Genomic DNA, 20,101 nt, shown 5'->3' with positions numbered 1-20,101 from the left:
ATCTGTCACAGAGTTAAGCTTGCATGGGTGGCTGCCTAGATTGGAAAGCCCGAAGAGCCTGTCTGGCTCCATCTTAAGGCTGTATAGTGCCTTAGGAGTTTACACGTATTACTTGGTTGGTGAAATCTAATTGTAGACCCCACAACCCGTTTGGGGTTTGTGCCCTGCTTCTAACAGTCTGCCCTTAGGTTGGGGTTCTCGCTCGTGAACCAGTGCGACGCACATTATTAAAGGCTTGTCTTCATCAGCCTAGTTATAAACAACCTCACAGTGGCAACTGCAGCTTTCCAGGCAAAGGGCAATGCCGTCACTCAGGGTACATCTGACAGACCCAAGGGGGCCGTCCACACTAGGAAGACCCATGTTAGCGCACATTTAGAGCAACTTGGCTTTGACTGTAAGCACTGTGAGGCAGGGCTTGGACATTGTATGTTTGTGCAGCATCGCACAATGGGGCCCTGACTGGACCCACTCAGAGCCGCCACGCTGTGACTATTTAACCATCAGAATAATAATTCACCATGAGTTGCTGTTAAATGCAGATGTTACCTAGTAAAAATACACTCAGCGATTCTATGTACCGAGTGCAGCCCTCCCTGTTCGTGCCGTCTCTAGCCAATTTATTGCGGAATTGTATTACAGTCGCACTTTCAGGACCCCATTGTGCATGGTGCTGTACGTACACATAGTAAGCGATCAACCCTCCCCCCACAGAGCTTAGAAGCTAAAAAGACAAAGAGTGAGTGGAGAACCAGAAGGGCGAGGGGATGCGAGTCTGACCGCATTGGGGGAACAGACCTCCCCGCCAAAGCAGTTGATTACAGCCCCGGATGGTTTTCAGAGTCAAGCTGTAGCGGGAGTAGTGAGGGCTGGGTTTTGCCAGCCTTGCCTGCATAAGGGCCCTGCTCCTAGAGGCAGAGTGGGGCCCCAAAAGGTATAAAATGCCCCACTCCCCTAAATGCCTCCAACATGTCGCTGTCTCTGGCAGGCAGCACCGCCTGCTGGCTCAACCGGCAGGAACAGTGTCAGTTTGTGGTGCTCACCGATAATTTACAACCCCCTTGTTTACAATAAGTGCCCCAACACCCCAGTGGGCTTTGTGGGCTCCACTTTATGTGACATGCACAGGCGATTAGCTGGGGCTTTCCCATTAGCACTCACAGGGTTGCCAGCCTAATGCCCCGCACACCACACTGGAAACTGAGCTCTAGACTCAGCCGAATTAGCCGCATGTATTCCTGCTCAATCTGGAAGCAGTAAAAATCCTAGGAAGGGATGACTTGAAAGTGCTCTTACGTGAACTCTGACCCCTTAGCAAAATCCCTTTGAACGTGTCAAGTTAGTGTACGGTGCAATAGTCAAAAGCCAGCTGGCTCTGGCCCTCTGGCTGGTTCCCACACTATCCCCACCATATGGAGGAGAAAAAGCTTTGAGCTGATGGGTCAAAGATGTAGCCTTGGTCTTTCCTGTTGTTTCCCCAATTTTTTATGTGGCGTCAGGGCTCTCCGACAATGACGTGGGGGCCTTTGAAAGGGGCGGGGGGCTCAGATTGCAAAATTCGGCCCTGGATTTGAAACACCCCAAACTTCAGGCTTGTCTGGCGCCGGGTGTCAGGGTAGCATGTCGCTGTCTCTCGCGCTCCCTTTCAACCAAGGAGAGCTGAAAGAGGACGTGAAGGAGCAGAGCGGGCCACTCCCCTGCAGGGGATTGAAAGAGCCCAATATGCATTGCTCAAGCTGTAGGCTTCGCCCGCACAGGTAACCAGCATGCCATGTCAGGGCTATTTAATGCTAAATCCTTAACTCCAAGCCAGCAGACTGCATTTTACCAGGTAGTGCTAATTCTCCATGGTGTGGCACCCAGATTCACACTCCCCTCAGCAGCATGTGACTCCACCAGGCTGGCACCAAAGCAAGGCGTTGCTATTTTTTAAAATCCTGCCTGTTGGTGTTGGGGGCTTGGTTTGTTTCAGCAGCGGGACAGAGGAATGTAGGTTCCATAAGCCCGAGCTTTGACCTGAAACTCTGCCACCCTGCTGCCAAGGGCAGTTCCTGCCCACCAGGCCACGAGTGCAGCGCCCCCAGAGCATGCAGGAACGCTTACACGGAGCAGCACCGCCTTCGCCCCAGGCACAGCTTGGCAGGTAAACGAGCAAGCGCCCCGCTCAGCGCTCATGACTTCTTACAGGAAGGATTTCTAACTCACCTGGCCAGGGCCTCGCAGACCCTCTCAAACAGAGCTCAGGAAGGTGGGAGATGACGTCCCAAGGCCAGCAAGCCAGGTGAGCCGGGAGCAGAAGGGGCAAGCAGTGCAAAACTGGGTTGTGCTGCCTTTGCGACAGCGCCATGTGTTTCTAAGGCCGGCCCTTGGTGGTAACTGGGGCACTTCATTACCTGGGTCTGACGTTTTTTAGAAACCAGCCGGATGCGTTGAACAGGCTGCAGCATGAGGCTGGCACTTCAGCTCCATTGTTATTTCCCTGTGACATTCTCTCAGCAAGCTCAGCCTGCCGGGCTTCATTCTCCCCAGCCTTTTACCTTGTGCTGTCATTGACACATGGATAAAATGCTACCCAGTGAGACCCAGGCACTCACAGGGAGCGAGGCGGGGGGGGGGGGATGCACCGAGACAGGTGCAAGGGAGCCAGCAGGCGATGCAAACTCCGGCTCAGAAGAGCCCAGACCAACAGGTGGTGGTTAGTGACCGTTTGTGCTGGTTGGTCCATTTGCTGGCAATGGAAATTGATTTCCTTCAGCTCCCCTGAGGTCTCAGGCCTGACGGTCCGTGTCTATGAGCAATGAGCAGCTGACTGCAAATTGACTCCTCATCAGAAAATCACCAGTCAATAAGCAGATGAATCTAAATCAGTTTCCATTGCAGCCCCCTTTTCCGCTTCGCCATCGTTCTGTGGGCTCCAGCTGGCCCTGGGACCCACCTGGCTCTGATCACTGGGAGACAGACTCTGTCCCCCCTTCCCCCCAGAGGCGCCAAGGAGTCATGAGCCCTTCCACAGGGGCTGCGATTGGGAGGCCGAGAGCTCATGGCACTACAATGATTCTGGGCTGGAGCAGCCCAGCACACAGAGGCATAAAGAGGAGAGAAAGTTGATGGCGCCATTTCCTCTGGCTTTTGAGGGGAGGTCCACGACAGCGCAGACTCAGACCATTTAATTCCGCTGCATTTCTACATGCCTCTGCCCCCCCGCCCTCAGCAGCACAACACAAAGCCTCCCAGTGTGCCTCTGCCCACCTGCTCCCAGGTTGCGGGTTGAAATATACCATCCAGAGCACAACCCTGCAAGGCTGCAGTCCAGCTGTGCGGCCTTCCTACTCACTCAGGGACCACACCCAGAGTTGTGGCTCAGTGTCTGACCAGAGCTGGGGGAGGGTGCAGGATTTGACCCCCCAAATTCCTACAGTTGTTCCATGAGTCAGTGACAGCTGGCACAGGCTTTGTTGCTGTCTATGGCTGAGTGCCACTACCAGGTGTGTACTATGTAAAACAGGCAGTGTCACCATAATTAGCAGCGTGTGTCAAGCAACAATCTGGGTTGAGCCAAGCTGTCAGTTCAGCCAGGCCACGAGGGCAGGGCCTCTGCGCTAAAGACGTTGTGCTCAGAGCCGGGGGGGCAGCGGGGGGGGGGGGAGCAGGGCCTGCAGCCTTAAACACCTGCTGGACTGTAGACCCTGCAGACCGCACAGCAGTGACCAGATGCTACTGACAAATCCGACCACGTCCGGGCCCAAGCGGCCACTGGCAAGAGACAGCAGCAAGATGTCATTGGGCAAATCGAGGCATTGGGGGTGGGACTCCGGACACCTGGGTTCAATGCCTGACTCTGGCCCAAACTGCCTGTGTGACCTGGGGCATGTCACTTAATCACTGCTTGGGAGGGGAATTTGTTCCTGCACCAAGGCAGGGATGGAGGAGGGTGGATCGTGCAAGCCTTGGTCAGGTGCTTCAGGAGTTGGCACTCACGTCCACCATAGCCTCATTGCTGGGCTGCTTGGCAATGGCTTCACCCGCCCCAGCGTGGCTCTGGAACACCTCCAGTGGCAGGGGCTACTACAGGCCATGGCGGACAAGCCCCTCTGTGCTTCGGCCTGCCCTAGCACCTTTGTCCACCAGCTACACTAGTGCCCAAGGGCATGGCCGGTGCCTGCCCAGGGCGCCGTAGTCTGCGGGCGCTGTGTGGCGGCACAGAAGTGTGCGCTGCCGGTGTAGAACCTGATCCCAGCTGGCAGGGGAGTGCCACACGGGGAGCACCCAGATTAATCCCTGCTCCCTCTCAGTGGAGGAACAGGTGAGCGGTGAGGCACAGACCTGGCCCCATTCCTCCGCTTGCCCCCTAGGAGGCTGTGAGCACCAAATGCTCCCTGCAGCCAGGGGCAGCTCTAGCCATTTTGCAGTCCCAAGCACGGCATTATGCCGCCGGGAGGTGTGGGGGGGAGATCTTCCCCTCACCAGTCCCGCGGCTCCGGTGGACCTCCCGCAGGCTTGCCGCCGAAGGCACCCTTCCTATCTCCCTCGTGGCCACTGGCAGAGCGCTCCCCCCCCCGTGGCATGCCACCCCAAGCATGCGCTTGGTGTGCGGGTGCCTGGAGCCGCCCCTGCCTAGAGCCAGGTCACTTCCCCACCTGGGCTGTGCTGTGGGGCTGCTGCTCTCTGCCCTCTTCTTACACGGCCCAGGTAGGGAATGTGACCTGATGTTGTTCCTCACCCCCCCACCCCCCACAGCCCCCTAGGGGTGCATGTAGCAGCAGCTTCCGGGGGGGGGGGCGGGCAGCAATGCCAGCTGCTCCATGCAGCCAGGTCACTGTCCCCATGTGGTTGCAAGAGGGAGTGACAGGAGTTAGGGAGGTAGGGTGGGGGGGATGGACAGTGCATGGTTTGGAGGAGGTGGCAGGGGCTAGGGGGTGCAGGGCTTGGGGCAAAGGGGCCACAATGCAGGAGTTAAGGCTAAAGAGGGGGAGCCCGAGCGTCCCCAGGCAATGGGACACACCCACAGGGACCAGAGACAATGGGAGGCACCACGCCCACCATGCCATTTTCCCTAAGGCCGGCCCTGCCCAGGGACTCTGGCTGGTTGTGCCATACATGCCTGGCTGTACACTGGCACTAGCCCAGCTCACAGGGTGCCGTAAGGCTAACGGCATCACTGTTTGGCTACTGCTGCCATATAGGCATCGCAGCCGCTAGGACAGGGGCAGCCTCCCAGCTAGATTGCATTGGCGGGTCACCGGGTCTCTCTGTGCCTCCAGGGGTGGCTCTAGACATTTTACCACCCCAAGCACGGTGGCATGCTGTGGGGGGGAGGCGCTCTTCCGGTCTCTGGTCCCGCAGGCGTGCCTGCAGAGGGTCCGCTGGTCCTGTGGCTCCACCGAAGAAGGCATGCCGCCAAAGCCTGCCTGCCTGCCGCCCTCCCAGCGACCTGCAGAGCGTCCCCCATGGCATGCCGCCCCAAGCACACGCTTGGCGTGCTGGGGCCTGGAGTCGCCCCTGTGTGCTTCAGTTCCCCCAGCTGGCAAATGGGGATAACAGCACGGCCCTAGCTCACCAGGGAGCCAGGAGAAAAGGTGCTGCAGCAACGGGGGCAGATAAGTATGTAAGAGGGATAGAAATCTGGACTGACATGGCCTAAATGGCACTTGTATTTATAATGGGCCATGCCAGAGCCCTGGCTTGACACAACCCTGAATTTTTGGGGGGTTCAGAGACCTGGGCTCAGCTTTTGCACCCACTACCACTAATGGCTTGTGCAGTGCTGCTGAGCCTGATGCCAATGGACACTTTGTAGGAAGCGGGCTAATGCCAAGCAAAGAGAACGTAAAACCCCACTCGGCCTTCCACAGGCTGAGCATGACAGTGCCATCAGCAACCTTAAAAGAGCAGCTTTTGGCTCATTCTGCAGGCCAGCCGGTCGGCCCTGCCCCACCCCACTCATAAGAAGGTGTCATGGCTCATTTTGACTCATTATGGCCCCAGCTATAAAACCTTTTAAAGCCTTTTAAAGAAACCCACCTCTCTTTGGGGAGGGTGGGGGTGCAGCCTGTGGGCATTTTACGTGTTTGCTGGCTGTATTTCTGCTCACAGCCCTTTGCTAAATCTTCATGCGATATTATGAGCCCCGCACGGTGCGTGTAAAACTAGATACATGAAAATTACTGCAGCGATTTTTGTTTTGACTATTAAAAAAAAATATATCTTCACAACTTTGCCTTTACAATTGGTGATTTCACTAGCCCTGGTGCAGCACGGCCATATTTTTTTCATTCGCATTCATAGGAGCAGCGCTGCCATTCTTCCTCGGGGTTGAGGGGGGTGGAATCTTTGAAGTACATCCGTGCAGGCAAAGCAGCAGATGACCCAGGCACCATGCCAGCGTCTTGACCTGTTCTAGCAAGGGCAACCTAAAATGTGATTCTGCAATTGGAGCTGCCTGGGCAGGCTTGGACGCTTTCATGAGTCCTATCGGCTGCCCCGCACAAGAGCCAGCTGCAGCTTTGGGCCCACAGGACTCATCACACCCGCTCAGAGCACTGCTCCAGCTACCATGTCCTGGCATTGGCTGTGAGTCAGGAAAGCACTTACACGTGCTTAAGCCCCATTGAGATCCAGCCTGGAGTAACCAGATGACATGTAATGGTCTGATAGCCAGGGCAGGTCCGACTAGCTGAACTAATGGTTCCCGCTGGCCTTACACCCTAAGAACCAATGTAAAGGCAAGTGCTTAAATGCCCTTCTCTGAATAGACATGGGGCCCTTAACCAGGGCCTTTGAAAGTCACCAGTACTAGACCCTGCAGCACATGCACAGGATCTTTAACGTGTGGCCCCTCCCCCCCGACCTCCAAAACCAAAATGCTCTTGGCTGAGATTGGTGCATTTCATCCAGGCTCTCTGGCCCAGCTGGGGAGCTAGGCTCTAGCTTGGGGGCTGCTTTCACTTGGGCCGGTAACCCACCCACTTTGCAAAGAGGAGGCAGGCACAACAACATGTGTGCAGTTGTCCACTGGTGCCTTCCCATAATGCCCCATGTGCCCAGTGGGACAGGCACATTCGTGCACACGTCTCTGGGGAGGACTCAGAGAGCGGCTCAGCTGACTGCAACACATGCACACAGACCCATGGGATACACTCCCCGAAGTCCTAGTGCCACAGGGGAACGCAGGTGTTTTTACAGGGTCAATTCTGGGGGATGGCGTGCAGCTGGCTGTAATTTGGGAATCTGGGTTTCAGATTATGGGCTTGATCCTACTGTCATTTAACATTGGTGTAAATCAGGCATATCAGCCTTAAAGTCAATGGCGCTGTTCCAGGTGTAAATGAGAGAGAGACTAAAGGATGTTACTTTAACAGAGTCATGGTTACCACCTTGATTAAAGAGCCAAGGGGCCCAGATCCTTTGCTGATATGGCTCCAGTTTACACCAGCTCCAGATAACCCCCGATGTGTGAGCAATGCATAAAAAAAAAGTTAAAAAACATCCAAACAGTCCCTGTGTAGACTCTCTTTTTCCAAGCCTTGCTATGCTAAGAGGAACCAAGTTTAATGTGCAGGATAACTTGCATCCAAGAAGTTTAAAAGACAGAGCTGGCTGAGGGCCCAGGTTAGTGTAGGGTTATCAGCCTGCCATTGAGCCTGTGCAAACCAATGGGAGAGTCACTAGAAGACTTAATTAATAAAGCATGTAAGGCGGATAATAGAATTAATGCAAAGCAACATGGGCTTTAGTGGTCCCCAAACTCCCCCTCCCTGCCCCTGGAGCCAGGGCTGGGAGTGGGGAATGTGGACGGGGTAACTGGGCCAGGGCCACGGTGGGGAAAGGCGCCAAGGCTGGGGGGAGGGCCAGGAGCAGAGCTGCAGTCAGGCAGTGGTGGGGGCCACTAGCCAGGCTCGCAGACTGGTGTGGCTCCGGCCCCACCTTGCCCCCAGCCTTGGCCCCAGGCTGGGAACAGAGCCGCTGCCAGGGGCTGGCAGCCAGGAGTGGGGGCGGGGGCGGGTGGGAACAGAGCCATGGTGAGGCTGGAGATGGCGCCAGGCCATAGGCGCTGACTTCTTCTGGCACCGGTGGGTGCTTGAACCTCCTCTGCCCCCAGCCCCGCCCTACCTACACCCTACGCCACCCCCTCCCACCCTCATTCCAACCCCTTCCCCAAAATTCCAGCCCCAACTCTGCCTCCTCCCTGCCCTTATTCGACTCCTTCCCCAAATCCCCACCCTCATCCCCACCTCTCCCTCTCCTCCCCTGAGTGTGCCACATTCCCACTCCCATCCCCCTCCTCCTTCCCCCCAGAGCTTGCTACAGCTGTTTGGGGGCAGCAAGTACTGGGAGGGAGGGAGGAGCGGTGTCGTGGTGTGCTCAGGGGAGGAGGAGGAGGAAGAGGAGGTGAGGCGGGGGGGAGAACACCCACTAATTTTTTCCTGGCGCCTATGGGCCAGGCGCAGGGCTGGGAGCCATGGCTGGGAGTGGGGCCAGAGCAGAGCTGGGGGCTGAGTGGCGCTCTCTCCCCACCTCCCTCCATGGGGGCTGGCCTGGACCCATCATGCCCCCCAAATGCTTCTCTGTGTCCCCCTATGGGGGCACACCCCTGTCATAAACAGATAGCTAAGGGTTAATGTCTCTTTCACCTATAAAGGGTTAACAAACAGTGACCCGCAAACACCTGACCAGAAGACCAATCAGGAAACAAGACTTTTTCAAATCTGGGTGGAGGGAAGTTTTGGGTGTGAGTCCTTTGTTCTTTGTCTTGGTTCGATGACCCTCTCAGCTCTGAGAGTGATCTTTCTATCTCCAGGCTTTCTAATCTTCTGTTTCCAAGTTGTAAGTACAAGGATAGTAAGACAATAGGTTTATATATTTTTTTTTGTATTTACATGTGTGTAGTTGCTGGAATGTGTTAAATTGTATTCTTTTTGGATAAGGCTGTTTATTCATTTTTTTCTTTTAAGCAATTGACCCTGTATATTGTCACCTTGATACAGAGACCATTTTTATGTCTTTTTCTTTCTTTTTATATAAAGCTTTCTTTTTAAGACCTGTTTGAGTTTTTTCACTGGTTAAGGCTAAGAAACGAAGGGAGGGGGGAAATCTCTTTATGTTAGTTAGATTTACTAAGCCTGACTTTGCATACTCTCTGGGTGAGGGGAGGGAAAGATTTGATCTCTCGGTACTTGTGTTTCAAGGACTTGAAGCAGGGAATATCCTAGAGTACCCAGGGCGGGGAAATCTGGGAGGAGGTAAAGAGGGGGAAGGGAAGTGGGTTATTTCCCTTTGTGGTGAGACTCAGGGCATCTGAGTCTTGGGGTCCCCCAGGGAAGGTTTTTGGGAGACCAGAGTGAGCCAGACACTGGAATTTTCTGGCTGGTGGCAGCGATATCAGATCCAAGCTGGTAATTAAGTTTGGAGGTTTCATGCTAGCTTCTCATGTTCTGAACTCTAAGGTTCAGATCTGAGTAGGAAAGTTATGACAGCCCCACAGTTTGGGAACCTCTGGCTGATGGAAAATAGATCCAGTCAAACTAACTTGATTTTTTTATGAGCTTGAGTACACATGTAGTTGATAAAGATAATAGGGTTGATATTTATACTTAACTTCTGTGAGGCATTTGACTTGCGAACACATCACATTTCGATTAGGAAACTAGAACGATGCAAAATCGTTGCCATAATACATGGCTTAAAACCTGGCTGACAGATCTCAAAAATGTAAATCATCATCAATTAGGGGGGTGCCTAGTGGGGGTGTCCTGCAGAGCTCAGTTCTTTTAGCATTTGTATCAATAAACTGAAGAAAACATCACTGATTAAGTTTGCAGATGACTCAAAGATTGGAGGAGTGGTAAGTAATGATGAGATCAGGTCACTGATACTCTGCCGTCTGGTTCACTAATAAGCAGGGCGCAAGCCAACAACATATGTTTTAATATGGCCAAATGTAAAGTTACAGAAATGAAGAATGTCGGCCATGCTTAGTGGCTGGGTGACTCTCTGCAGTGACTCTGAAAAGAATTTGTGGCTCTAGGTGGATAATTAGTTGAACATGCGCTCTGTGGCCAGAAGGCTAATTCAAGCCAGGATGTATAAGTAGGGAATATTATTCACACAGGAGTAGGAAGGTTATTTCACTTCTGTATTTATAATTGGTGCGACCGCTGCTGGAATCCCGTGCCCAGCTCTGGTGTCTGCAATTCAAGAAGGATGTTGAAAAAATTGGGAGAGGGTTCAGAGAAGAGCCAGAATTGCTTCCATTCTTTCCCCCTTGTTAATATTAATAGGAAGTATCTGGTCACAATTTACCTTTTTAGTAAAGACTGAAGCAAAATAGACATTAAACACCTCAACCTTCTTGATGTCATGTCTTTAGAGCTCTCCTTCCCCACTGAGGACCTACACTTCCCTTTGTCTTTCTTTTGCGCCTAGTAGATTTCCAGAACCTCTTCTTATTGCCTTTTATTTCCCTTGCCCAGTGTAACTTATTTTGTGCCTTAGCCTTTCTGGTTTTGTCCCTACACACTTGGACTATTCTTTTGTATTCCACTTTAGCAATTTGTTCACGCTTCCACTTTTTGTAGGACTCCTTTTTGATTTTCAGGTCATTAAAAGAACTCCTCTGACTATTCTTCCTATCTTCTCTTTGCATTGGAATAGGCTGCTGCTGCATCTTTAATAGTGTCTCTTTGAGAAACTGCCAGCTCTCCTAAACTCCTTTCTCCCTTAGATTTTCTTCCCATGGGACCTTACCTACCTGGGTCTCCCCATTTGTTAAAATCTGCTTTTTTGAAGCCCATTGTCCTTATTGAGCTCTTCTCACTCCTTCCTTTGCGTAGAATCTCAAAGTCTATCATTTCATGATCACTTCCACCTACATTGCCTTCAACCTTCAGATTTTCAACCAATTTCTCCCTGGAAGGTTAAGTGGCGAACTTGGTCAAACGAGGAACAAAACTTCGATAAGAAAGGGCTCTTCAATCTGACAGACAAAGATCATACATGATCCAATGGCTGGAAGCTGAAACTAGACAAATTCAGGCCAGAAATATGATGTCCATTTTTAACAGTGTAAACAGAGTTTTTAACAGAGGGTAATTAACCATTGGAACAATTTGCCAAGGGTTGTGGTGGATTCTCTATCACTAGCAATTTTTAACTCAAGAGGGGACTTTTTTTAAAAGATCTGCTCTAGTTTCAACAAGAATTAATTCAGTGAAGTCCTTTGGCCTGTGTTATACAGCAGGTCAGAAAAAATTTTCACAATAGTCCCTTCCGACTTCATAATCTATGAATCTATAACCATCCATAGCTTTAGTCCAAAGGAGAACATTGCGTTTACATACTTGAAAGCAACCCAAATCCACACACACAATTCATTGATTTTGCTTTTGATTTAAGAATAACGAAGCAACATTCATAATGAATCACTGGATCTAGTTTATTCTAGTTTTATTTTTCTTATACAAGTAGCCACAGGCTAAAATCTAAACAGAGCAAACTACAAAAAAAAATTATTTTTTTCTTTCTTTTTGTCTTTTATACAAGGACTAACAATCATAGGATCAGTGGGATTTCAAATATCGAGACAGATAAAAGTAAGAAAGGTAGAAAATAAACAGTAGAAAAGTGCTTTGCATTTTGGGTTTTTATTTTTCCTTAACAGTTTATTCCTGAAGAGGACTGGGACAAAACAGAGTTTTATTATAGTTATTATTACTTTATTAGAGATGTAAAGATATTACAAGTTTACATAATGCTGCAAATACCATCAAAATAAACTCCCTCTTCACTTTGTAAGAAAGAACCAGATCCAAAACCTAGTAAAGTCAACGCAAGTCTTTCCACTGACTTCAGTGGGCTCTGGATCAGGCCTCAAGTCCCTTCTCCTTATAAAATGTCCAGGGCCAAATCCTGCTCTCACTTACACGGGCATAAATCCAGAGTACTTCCACTGATTTACACAGTCATGGCGGATTGATACTGCTGTAACTGAGAGGTGAATGTGATCCTGAAAAAGCAGAGTTTTCCCTTGAAGATGCTACTGCACTTCACACATAATCACTGCCAGAGTTCAAACACACTGTCTGGAATTCAGTGAGATCATCAGTCCGGTTGGTACAAATCCAAGTTTCCTCTTTTTAATTTAATTAACAGGTGTCAAGGTGCTAGATAAGATCTTTAGTCTGCCTTTAATGTATCTTTATTGGGAGGGATACATTTGCACATACTGTTTGCACAGATGATCCCCCACAGGGGTCTGCCACTCCACCCCCAGGCTTTTATCACTATTTTCTACAGGATTTTTTAAATTTTCTTTTTTGCTGTTCTTTTCAGAATCCCACTTGCTTTTAATCAACCATTAACACCTGCTGATGAAGACACATGGCTGCCATTCAAAGACCCCAAACCCCAGGCCTGATCTTCACCTACACGTATAGCAGCTGATTTCCTCTGGACTTACCCCAGTGAGGATGAGCCTGGAATCTGGCTCAGTGAGTTTCTCTACAAAGCAAACTCTGCAGTAGCACCTCCCAGCTCTGTTTCTTGAGACATCTGTCTGTACACAAATATCACATTGCCTGTAACTACCTCAAACTTTGGGCTTCTCTGAGCTTAAATACTCTTGTCTCTAAAGAATCTGAAAAAAATAAACCAAAGCTCTGTCCCAGCCGTTACATTTTTCCATCCAACCATGAAACATTAACATTGAAAATGTTTAAGGTAACTCACAACAAAGTAACAGCAGACCACGGAGAATAGAGATGCCAACAACTCTGTACAACTGAGACAATCCAGTATCAAAGTTCTAGCAGCATTTTCTCTTCTATGGATACTTCCTCGCCCCATCTTCCTTTCTACAGTATATACACAGTAAGGGCAACGCTAATGATGAGAATCACAAAACACTATGCAATGGGATACCTACACACATGGCGGAAAATGTAAAGACCGTAATTTAAGAACGACAGCTGTTCTGAGTCTTTCCTGGATTGGAAATCTTCCTAGCTGTGATCTCTGTGTGACAAGATGGTTGAAGGCAAATCATGGGAGAAGACGTACCTGGTTATAATGGTCTTTCTTTGCAAAGACTTTCTTTGCTTTGACTGACAATGTGTGTGGGGGAGGATGGAGGGGGATGAAAGGAAGGGGACAGGATGGATATAGAGAGTGAAAGGGCAAAGGTCAGAACCAAACGGATGATTGAGTCATATTCAAGGGGCAATGGAAAATAGTGGGGTGAACAATTATTTCAAGGAGGATGTATGCTAAGCACTCATTCACATTGAAAACATGAGCATTACAAAGGAACCAGCCACAGGGCTTGTGAGGAGAGAACAACCCAATTTTGAATACAGGCTAAGAAGTCTGGAATAAAGGATAAAGCTCAGAACAGAATTTGGAAATGTATTTTATAGTATGCTTTGCTTTTTTCTTAAAGACCATCATACTCTTCCTACACATAAAAAAAGTTCATATTGATTCCCCCCAGTAGGGGCTCTGCAATGCTGTAGAGACTTTTGTCCTCAAATCACTGCACAGTATAATTATCTTAGTAAAGAGAAATGTGCCAGGAAACACATAGTGAGGTTGTTTCAGATTCACAATGCATTATGTGTTTTGTACCATACGCCAGACCCACCACCCATGGAAGTCAAGGAAGTCTTTCCGTTAATTTAAATAGGCTTTGGTTTGGGCCCCATGGTGACAGCACGTCATGTATTGTTTCTTTTCTGATTGCTGACTTCAGTGTAAAATCCTTTTTCTCTTTAATCCTGGGTGGAAGTTTTAAAAATTCCAGTCTGGTTTTAACCCTTACAAAATTCCAGCATCTTTATGAAACAAGGTAGAAGTAAAAAAAGATACATTTCACAAATAAATACCTGAATCCAACAGTATGAAAATACCCTGTCGCAGCATAAAATTCTTCCCTGTTGAATTAAACATAAATTGCAGATATTTTCCCTGAGGTAGCAGCCATCTCTGGTAAACTTGGGAACAGATCTCCAAGAATAGGTCGTGCTCACTAAGGGTTATCAAAACCAGGTCTTGGATACTTCCTGCCACAGCTTCATCTCTTTGTAGCCAGGAAAGCGATGGTAAACAAAGTCAGTTTATTTGAAGGAATGGAACGCTGTCCTTGGCTAAATATACAGGACAAGATTCTGCTATCACTTACAGCAGTGTAAAGCAGGAGTAGTTCCATAGTGAAGCTACTCCAGATTTCTGTTGGTGTTACAAAGGGACGGGTATGTGCGCCCTGCAGTAAAACACCCATCACTGTGGCTGGCCTGTGTCAGCTGACTCAGGCTCATGGGCCTTGGGGCTATCAAGTTGCACTACAGATAGAGGCGTAGCGAGCACCCTCCGTACCCTCCGACCGGAGGGGGCCCCGCAAGGAAGGGGGCCCCTAAAAGTGGCCAAAAAAAAAGTAAGGTATAACCAGGTAAGTGACCTTTATTGATGCTATTGCACAATCCATGTCGGTTTTACTGACAAAACCATGAAGTCATTATGATACATCATAATGCTATTGGCTACATCAGTTGTCTGTCTGTCAGTTTCAAATTTTAGTTGGACCCACTCAAAGAATGTGTATTTGCGTTCATAATGGCGGTTGGCAGATAAATGTTATTAATTTAGTTGTTTAGTTTTTTATCGTTTCTGCATTGTAAGGGGCCCCGGACATATGTTCGGAGGGGGCCACGTTCTTTGTTGCTACGGCCCTGAGACATTCAGGCACACAGTTGGAGCTCAGACTCTGGGACCCTCTGGTCCCAAACCCAGCCTAGGCCCACACATATACCCTGCAATTTTATAGCCCTGCAGTACAAGTCCTACGAGCCCGAATCAGTTGCCATAGGACAGCTGCGGGTGTTTTACTGCAGTGTAGACACACCTGAAGGAGGAAACCAACCAACCCACCCTGTTTCTTAAGGTGCTGCATTCCAATCTCCTTTCATATAAAACACTGAAAAGATTTTTTTTTTTTGTAATGCATGAGATATCAGGGTAAAGAACAGTATGGAATGGAAGCTTTTTTATGTTAATTCTTCAAACACACCCAGCTTATTGTCAAGTCCCCAAAATCAGCTATAAAAAAGAACACAATGACTTCACTTCCATCCATGCATTAATTAATACATGTGAATGCTGCTATCACCTGCCACATATTTGATGGTGGGGAATACAGTGCCCTAAGTCCTAGTCAAGCAGAGACCTCTTGTAGACAATAACATGAGACTGTTCCTCAAAATGTCCTTTGTGTTGTTTAGGAAGCCCAGCCACGGGAACACAAACCCATTTATCAATCCTCAGGACACATGGGTCTAGGCTGGCTCAAAACTGAACATTTTCAGTTTAGTCAATGCACATATTTTTAACTACGCAGGGCTAGATTCTCAGGAAGTGTAAACAGATGCAGTGCTATTGAAATTAAAGGTGCTCTGGCAATTCAGACCTCCTGGGAATCTGGCCTCAGGTGCTTAAAACCACCAACACACATACGCATCCTTTGATGCGGAATATTGTGTGTCACACACATAGCACTGACAAAATCTCACCCAGTGCTCAGGAAAGACTCCCATCTTCACATATGCGGTACACAAGGCAGCCACTGTTTGCTGCACACATAACTTGAACAAGTAAATCAGCACCGGCAACAGAGTTAGACAAAAACAAGTGTTCTTTACAGCAACAAATCACTGGTATATGGAAACGAGAGGTTTGCGCTGGCTCGCATTTCCTGGAAAGTTATGAAGGCCACTTCAACAAACATCCAGTAAATGTAAATGGATCTGCTTAAGTCAACATCCCCGACCTTAAAAGCTGATCTTTATGAGTGGACACCATATTATATGAAGCTGGAGTAAATAACTGATAAAGACTTTGCACCCAAATTTGCCCTTAACACCTTGTAAAACTCCATCTAAGTTGATGGGGTTGCACAAGGTGTAAGTCAGAAGAGCATCAAGCCCCATCTTTCTAGTTTCATTTCCAAGCTGGATTGTGTTCTTCAGGTTTCTCTCAGAGATGGGTGAACCTGTCTGGATAAACCCAGAACTGGCCTGAAACTCTGCCCAATGCTTTAAACAAACCTAAAATCAGCTTCGTTGGAGACTTCAAAAAGTACAATTAGCGTTTTCCCAATTTTTTAATTTATTTTTTGCACAGGCCTGTGCTACTCTGTTCAGTCTGGGATCAAAAATGGAGGCATCCAAGAGCCGAAAAGATAGCTGCTACTTGTGTTATTTCCCATCTGACCAGAAGCTGGACGATCGTGTACTTGAAAACACACATGAAATGCCCGCTGTTGCAAGGTTTCCTGTCCTGTTTTGCAGACTCAGGAGGCTTGATAATTCAGGTAGGATAACATCTCCTTGGTGGTTCTCCAGAATGGACCCTCAAACATTTCGAGGTTTGCCCATCACAAACTTCTACGGATATTTTGCTGTGCTATGGATTTACAAGAGCTTAAAAGAAACCTCAAAGAGAGGAAACTCTAAATATCTAAAAATAATCTTTAAAGGTTCACATCTCTCTTTTCCTGTCTTAAACCAACAGATAATCAACATCAGTTCAAGCCATTACATTTCTGCATCTGAGGAAAAAAAATCTATTCTTGACATACTACTGTATTTCAACTAATCAAATGGCACAGCATTTCCCTTTAATAAAAGGAAGTAGTGACAAATATGTGTTACTATTACAATACCACAATAATGTGATATTAAACTAATAACAGGTTCACAGCCCCAGATATTTCGAGCTGAAAGCTAGTCTAAATTATGTGTTCACTTTGGCAACAGTACTTTATTCAATCTGCACTTCATTACACACAGAGACAATAAAAACCGGAGTTCAAACGAGGGAGGTCTGGGTTCTCTTTGACACCAGGTCGTAACTCAGTGTACGAGGAAACATATCGTCATTTTCTTTTTTCCTTCTTTCTGGTAGTAAATTGTAAACTCGGTAATACTGATGCTGTGCGTGTGGCAGAGGGGCTCTTCTTCGTGACATGTCAGGTGAGGGCTGTAAGCGTTAGAGATGGACCCTAAGCAAACGCCCAGATCTGGAGATCAAGCCTTAAAGTGTTTGAAATCCAGACCTTGCAGTTTGAGCTTTCTCTAGCAAGTACTTCAAATCTTACACGCTGATCCTTGTTTTGATTGAAACAAAAGAGACACATTTATCAAGCCCTTCAAATCACTAACATTAACCCTTTCATTGGCTTTTCGTCATACACACTGACCTTATTCCTTTCATTAGGCTCCAGCATTCCCACCTCTCGGGTCACCCTGCACCTCCATTTCCCATGACTTTGCCTTTCCAAACACTGGCATAAACTGGCTTCTACAAGGCAAACTCTTCTTCTGTAACTAGACATCCCCAGCTGATCAATAATAAACCTAAATTCAGAAACCACAGGGCCTGAGAGCATAGATGCTCTTGCTTAAAGCTCTTACATTCTCACTTGCAACCTGCTTAAGAAATTTGGAGTGAGAGGGGAAAAAAACCCTCCCCCAGCATACTGTAAAAGCATGAGCAGTAACCTCTCTGAGGTCATATTTAGCCACTGCTTTATTGGCAGGGGGAAAGCATTTGTGGGTTTGTTCACATACAGATGGGGCCCTTTAAAACCCCATCCAATCCTGCAAAACAAAACATAACAAAACCAAAAGACATCATGCAGGAGAAGAGGAATTTTAAAGGGCCAGGACACTTATAAACACTGACTCATATTCGCCACTGGTGCATGTTGCTCAACTTAATTGAGGTCAATGGCATTGCATCTGCTTATGCCAGTCTGGTCAATCGGACCCTCAGGTAAGCTGTCCCCCTCAGATCTAACCCTATTTCAAAACAAAGGAAATGAGTTATTAATTTTTGCTCACTGTGCTACATATCATATGACAATTCTTTCAGTACTCAAATGTCAAAGGGTATAGTTAGTTAAGAGGGGCTGATAAGCATGTTTCTGATACATACTGATCTATTCCACAGGTACTGAAGCTGTAGAACTGTTTTTCATTTTTTTTTAAAGGCAAGACAATTAATTCTTTATTTAAATGAGTTTCCTTTCCTGATTCCTTTCCACTTTCAAAGAAAAGTGAAAATGTCACTTTTGATTCATCACTGTGTATAAAAATACTTTAAAAACAAACTTCTTAAAAACACATGCCCGTGAAATGGCTGCCCTGGATGTTTATAGTTGTGGAGTGGATTTTCTTCAGCATCGCAATACAGATGTTTCAATACCACTAGGTTGCTTGACCACTTGTACTGAGGTAGGTCACCAGCAACATGCACCGACTGAACACATTACATTCGCAGGCTTCGTACATGAGGTCTACAACAGATACCACCACCAATAGCCTAAAGAGAAGCTGCCAGGAGGAATTTCTCCATGCTTGTTGTCACAATGCCACATTAAGAGCACGGTGATCCCGTCAGTATACATGCTGGTGCCGTATAAGCCGGTATGGCCAATTTTGGAGGTGCTGGGGACACTGACAGTTAATTCTACACTTAGTCCTGGTCTACACTAGGCAGGGGATCGGTCTAAGTTACACAACTTCAGCTACGTGAATAGCGTACTGAAGTCGACGTACTTAGATCTACTTACCTGGTGGAGTACTGGAGTCGACCGGAGAGCACTCGGCGGTCAATTGATCGCGTCTAGACTAGACGCGTTAAAACGACCCCCGTTGGATTGATCGCTGCCCCTTGATCCAGCAGGTAATGTAGACAAGCCCTTAAAACTCTCTCTTTTTCCCACCCTTTCAAATTGAATTGGTCTTTACTATACAAAACAGCATGCGGCTAAGCAAACAGAACCTTTAATGGCCTGGAGTGCTGGCACCTTCTAGTTTGTAATTACCGTAGAGTTTGATACTTTAAGGCAATCTAAAAAAAAGACTGAGATAAGTGGGTCCCTACACTGCTAACTCTGGGCCAGATTCTGGCCTCATTTCCATCTTGTGAAACTCTAATGGTGCTCCACTGGCTGGAAAGCTACTCAAAACACAGCCCAATATAGTCTTTTGGGCTGCTTGAGAGACAATCATAATTGTCCCCAATAGCTCTCTTGACTCTTCAATGTCTTGGCGAAATAGCATTAATTTCTTAACCTCCTATTAAAAAGCTGCTGCACGTCCAAGTGATACATTCATCACTGCTGGAGGCTCTCTTCATGACCATTCCCTTAATCCTTTTTTAATACTACACCCAGTGTGGATGCATCCAACAACTGCCTTTGAACAGTGCGGGCCTTCCCTTTCCCGGTAAAATGAAGCAATTTTTAAAATACTTCTTGCTTTATGAGAGGTGCATTAGACAAGGGCAGAGATTTTTTGTGTTAAAGCGAAGTGTGTTTCCAGACTACGGTGCACACAAAGATGCTGCTGGGCAGCAGCTCTAGTATATATTACCATGTGCACCCAGACACAGGGCTCTTACTCCTGGGATCTCGTCAGCTGAACAGCAGAGAATGTGATGACCATCTAACAGTGAAAGAATGTAGGCGGGATGGTGAGGTGCAGGCACTGAGATGCATGCACTAGATTGTACTCTCCATTAGCTGAGTGTGTCCCCATTAATGATAATGAGCCAAATTCAGCCCCAGCGCAAGTGAGGACAACTGAACTGAAGTCAGTGGAGCCAGGTCTGGTTTTGACCCATTGGGATTGAACTAGCAGAGTTCAGGGCAGAATCAGACATTTAGGGCTTGTCTACATTCACAAGGAGATCGACCAGCGCTGATCGATGCATCGGCAGTCGATTTAGTGGGTCTAGTGAAGACACACTAAATCGACTGCAGATCACTCTCCCGTCGACTCCTGTACTCCACCAGATCGAGAAGAGTAGGGGGAGTCAGTGGGAGAGCGTCTCCCATCGACATCGCATAGTGTGGGCCCCGTGGTAAGTAGATCTAAGCATTGTCGATTTGAGTTACACTATTCACGTAACACAAATTGCGTAGCTTAGATCAAATTTCCCCTGTAGTTTAGACAAAGCTTGTTTAGACCTTCAGAATATGGCCTTTCTCGGACGCACTGAAGCTAATGGGAGTTTGAATGACTACACGCTGAGTAAAGGACCTCAGATTTTG

Source organism: Gopherus evgoodei, chromosome 10 (genome assembly GCF_007399415.2).
Source record: "Gopherus evgoodei ecotype Sinaloan lineage chromosome 10, rGopEvg1_v1.p, whole genome shotgun sequence".
Taxonomy (NCBI): Eukaryota; Metazoa; Chordata; order Testudines; family Testudinidae; genus Gopherus; species Gopherus evgoodei.
Note: the sequence above shows the minus strand (reverse complement) of the source record.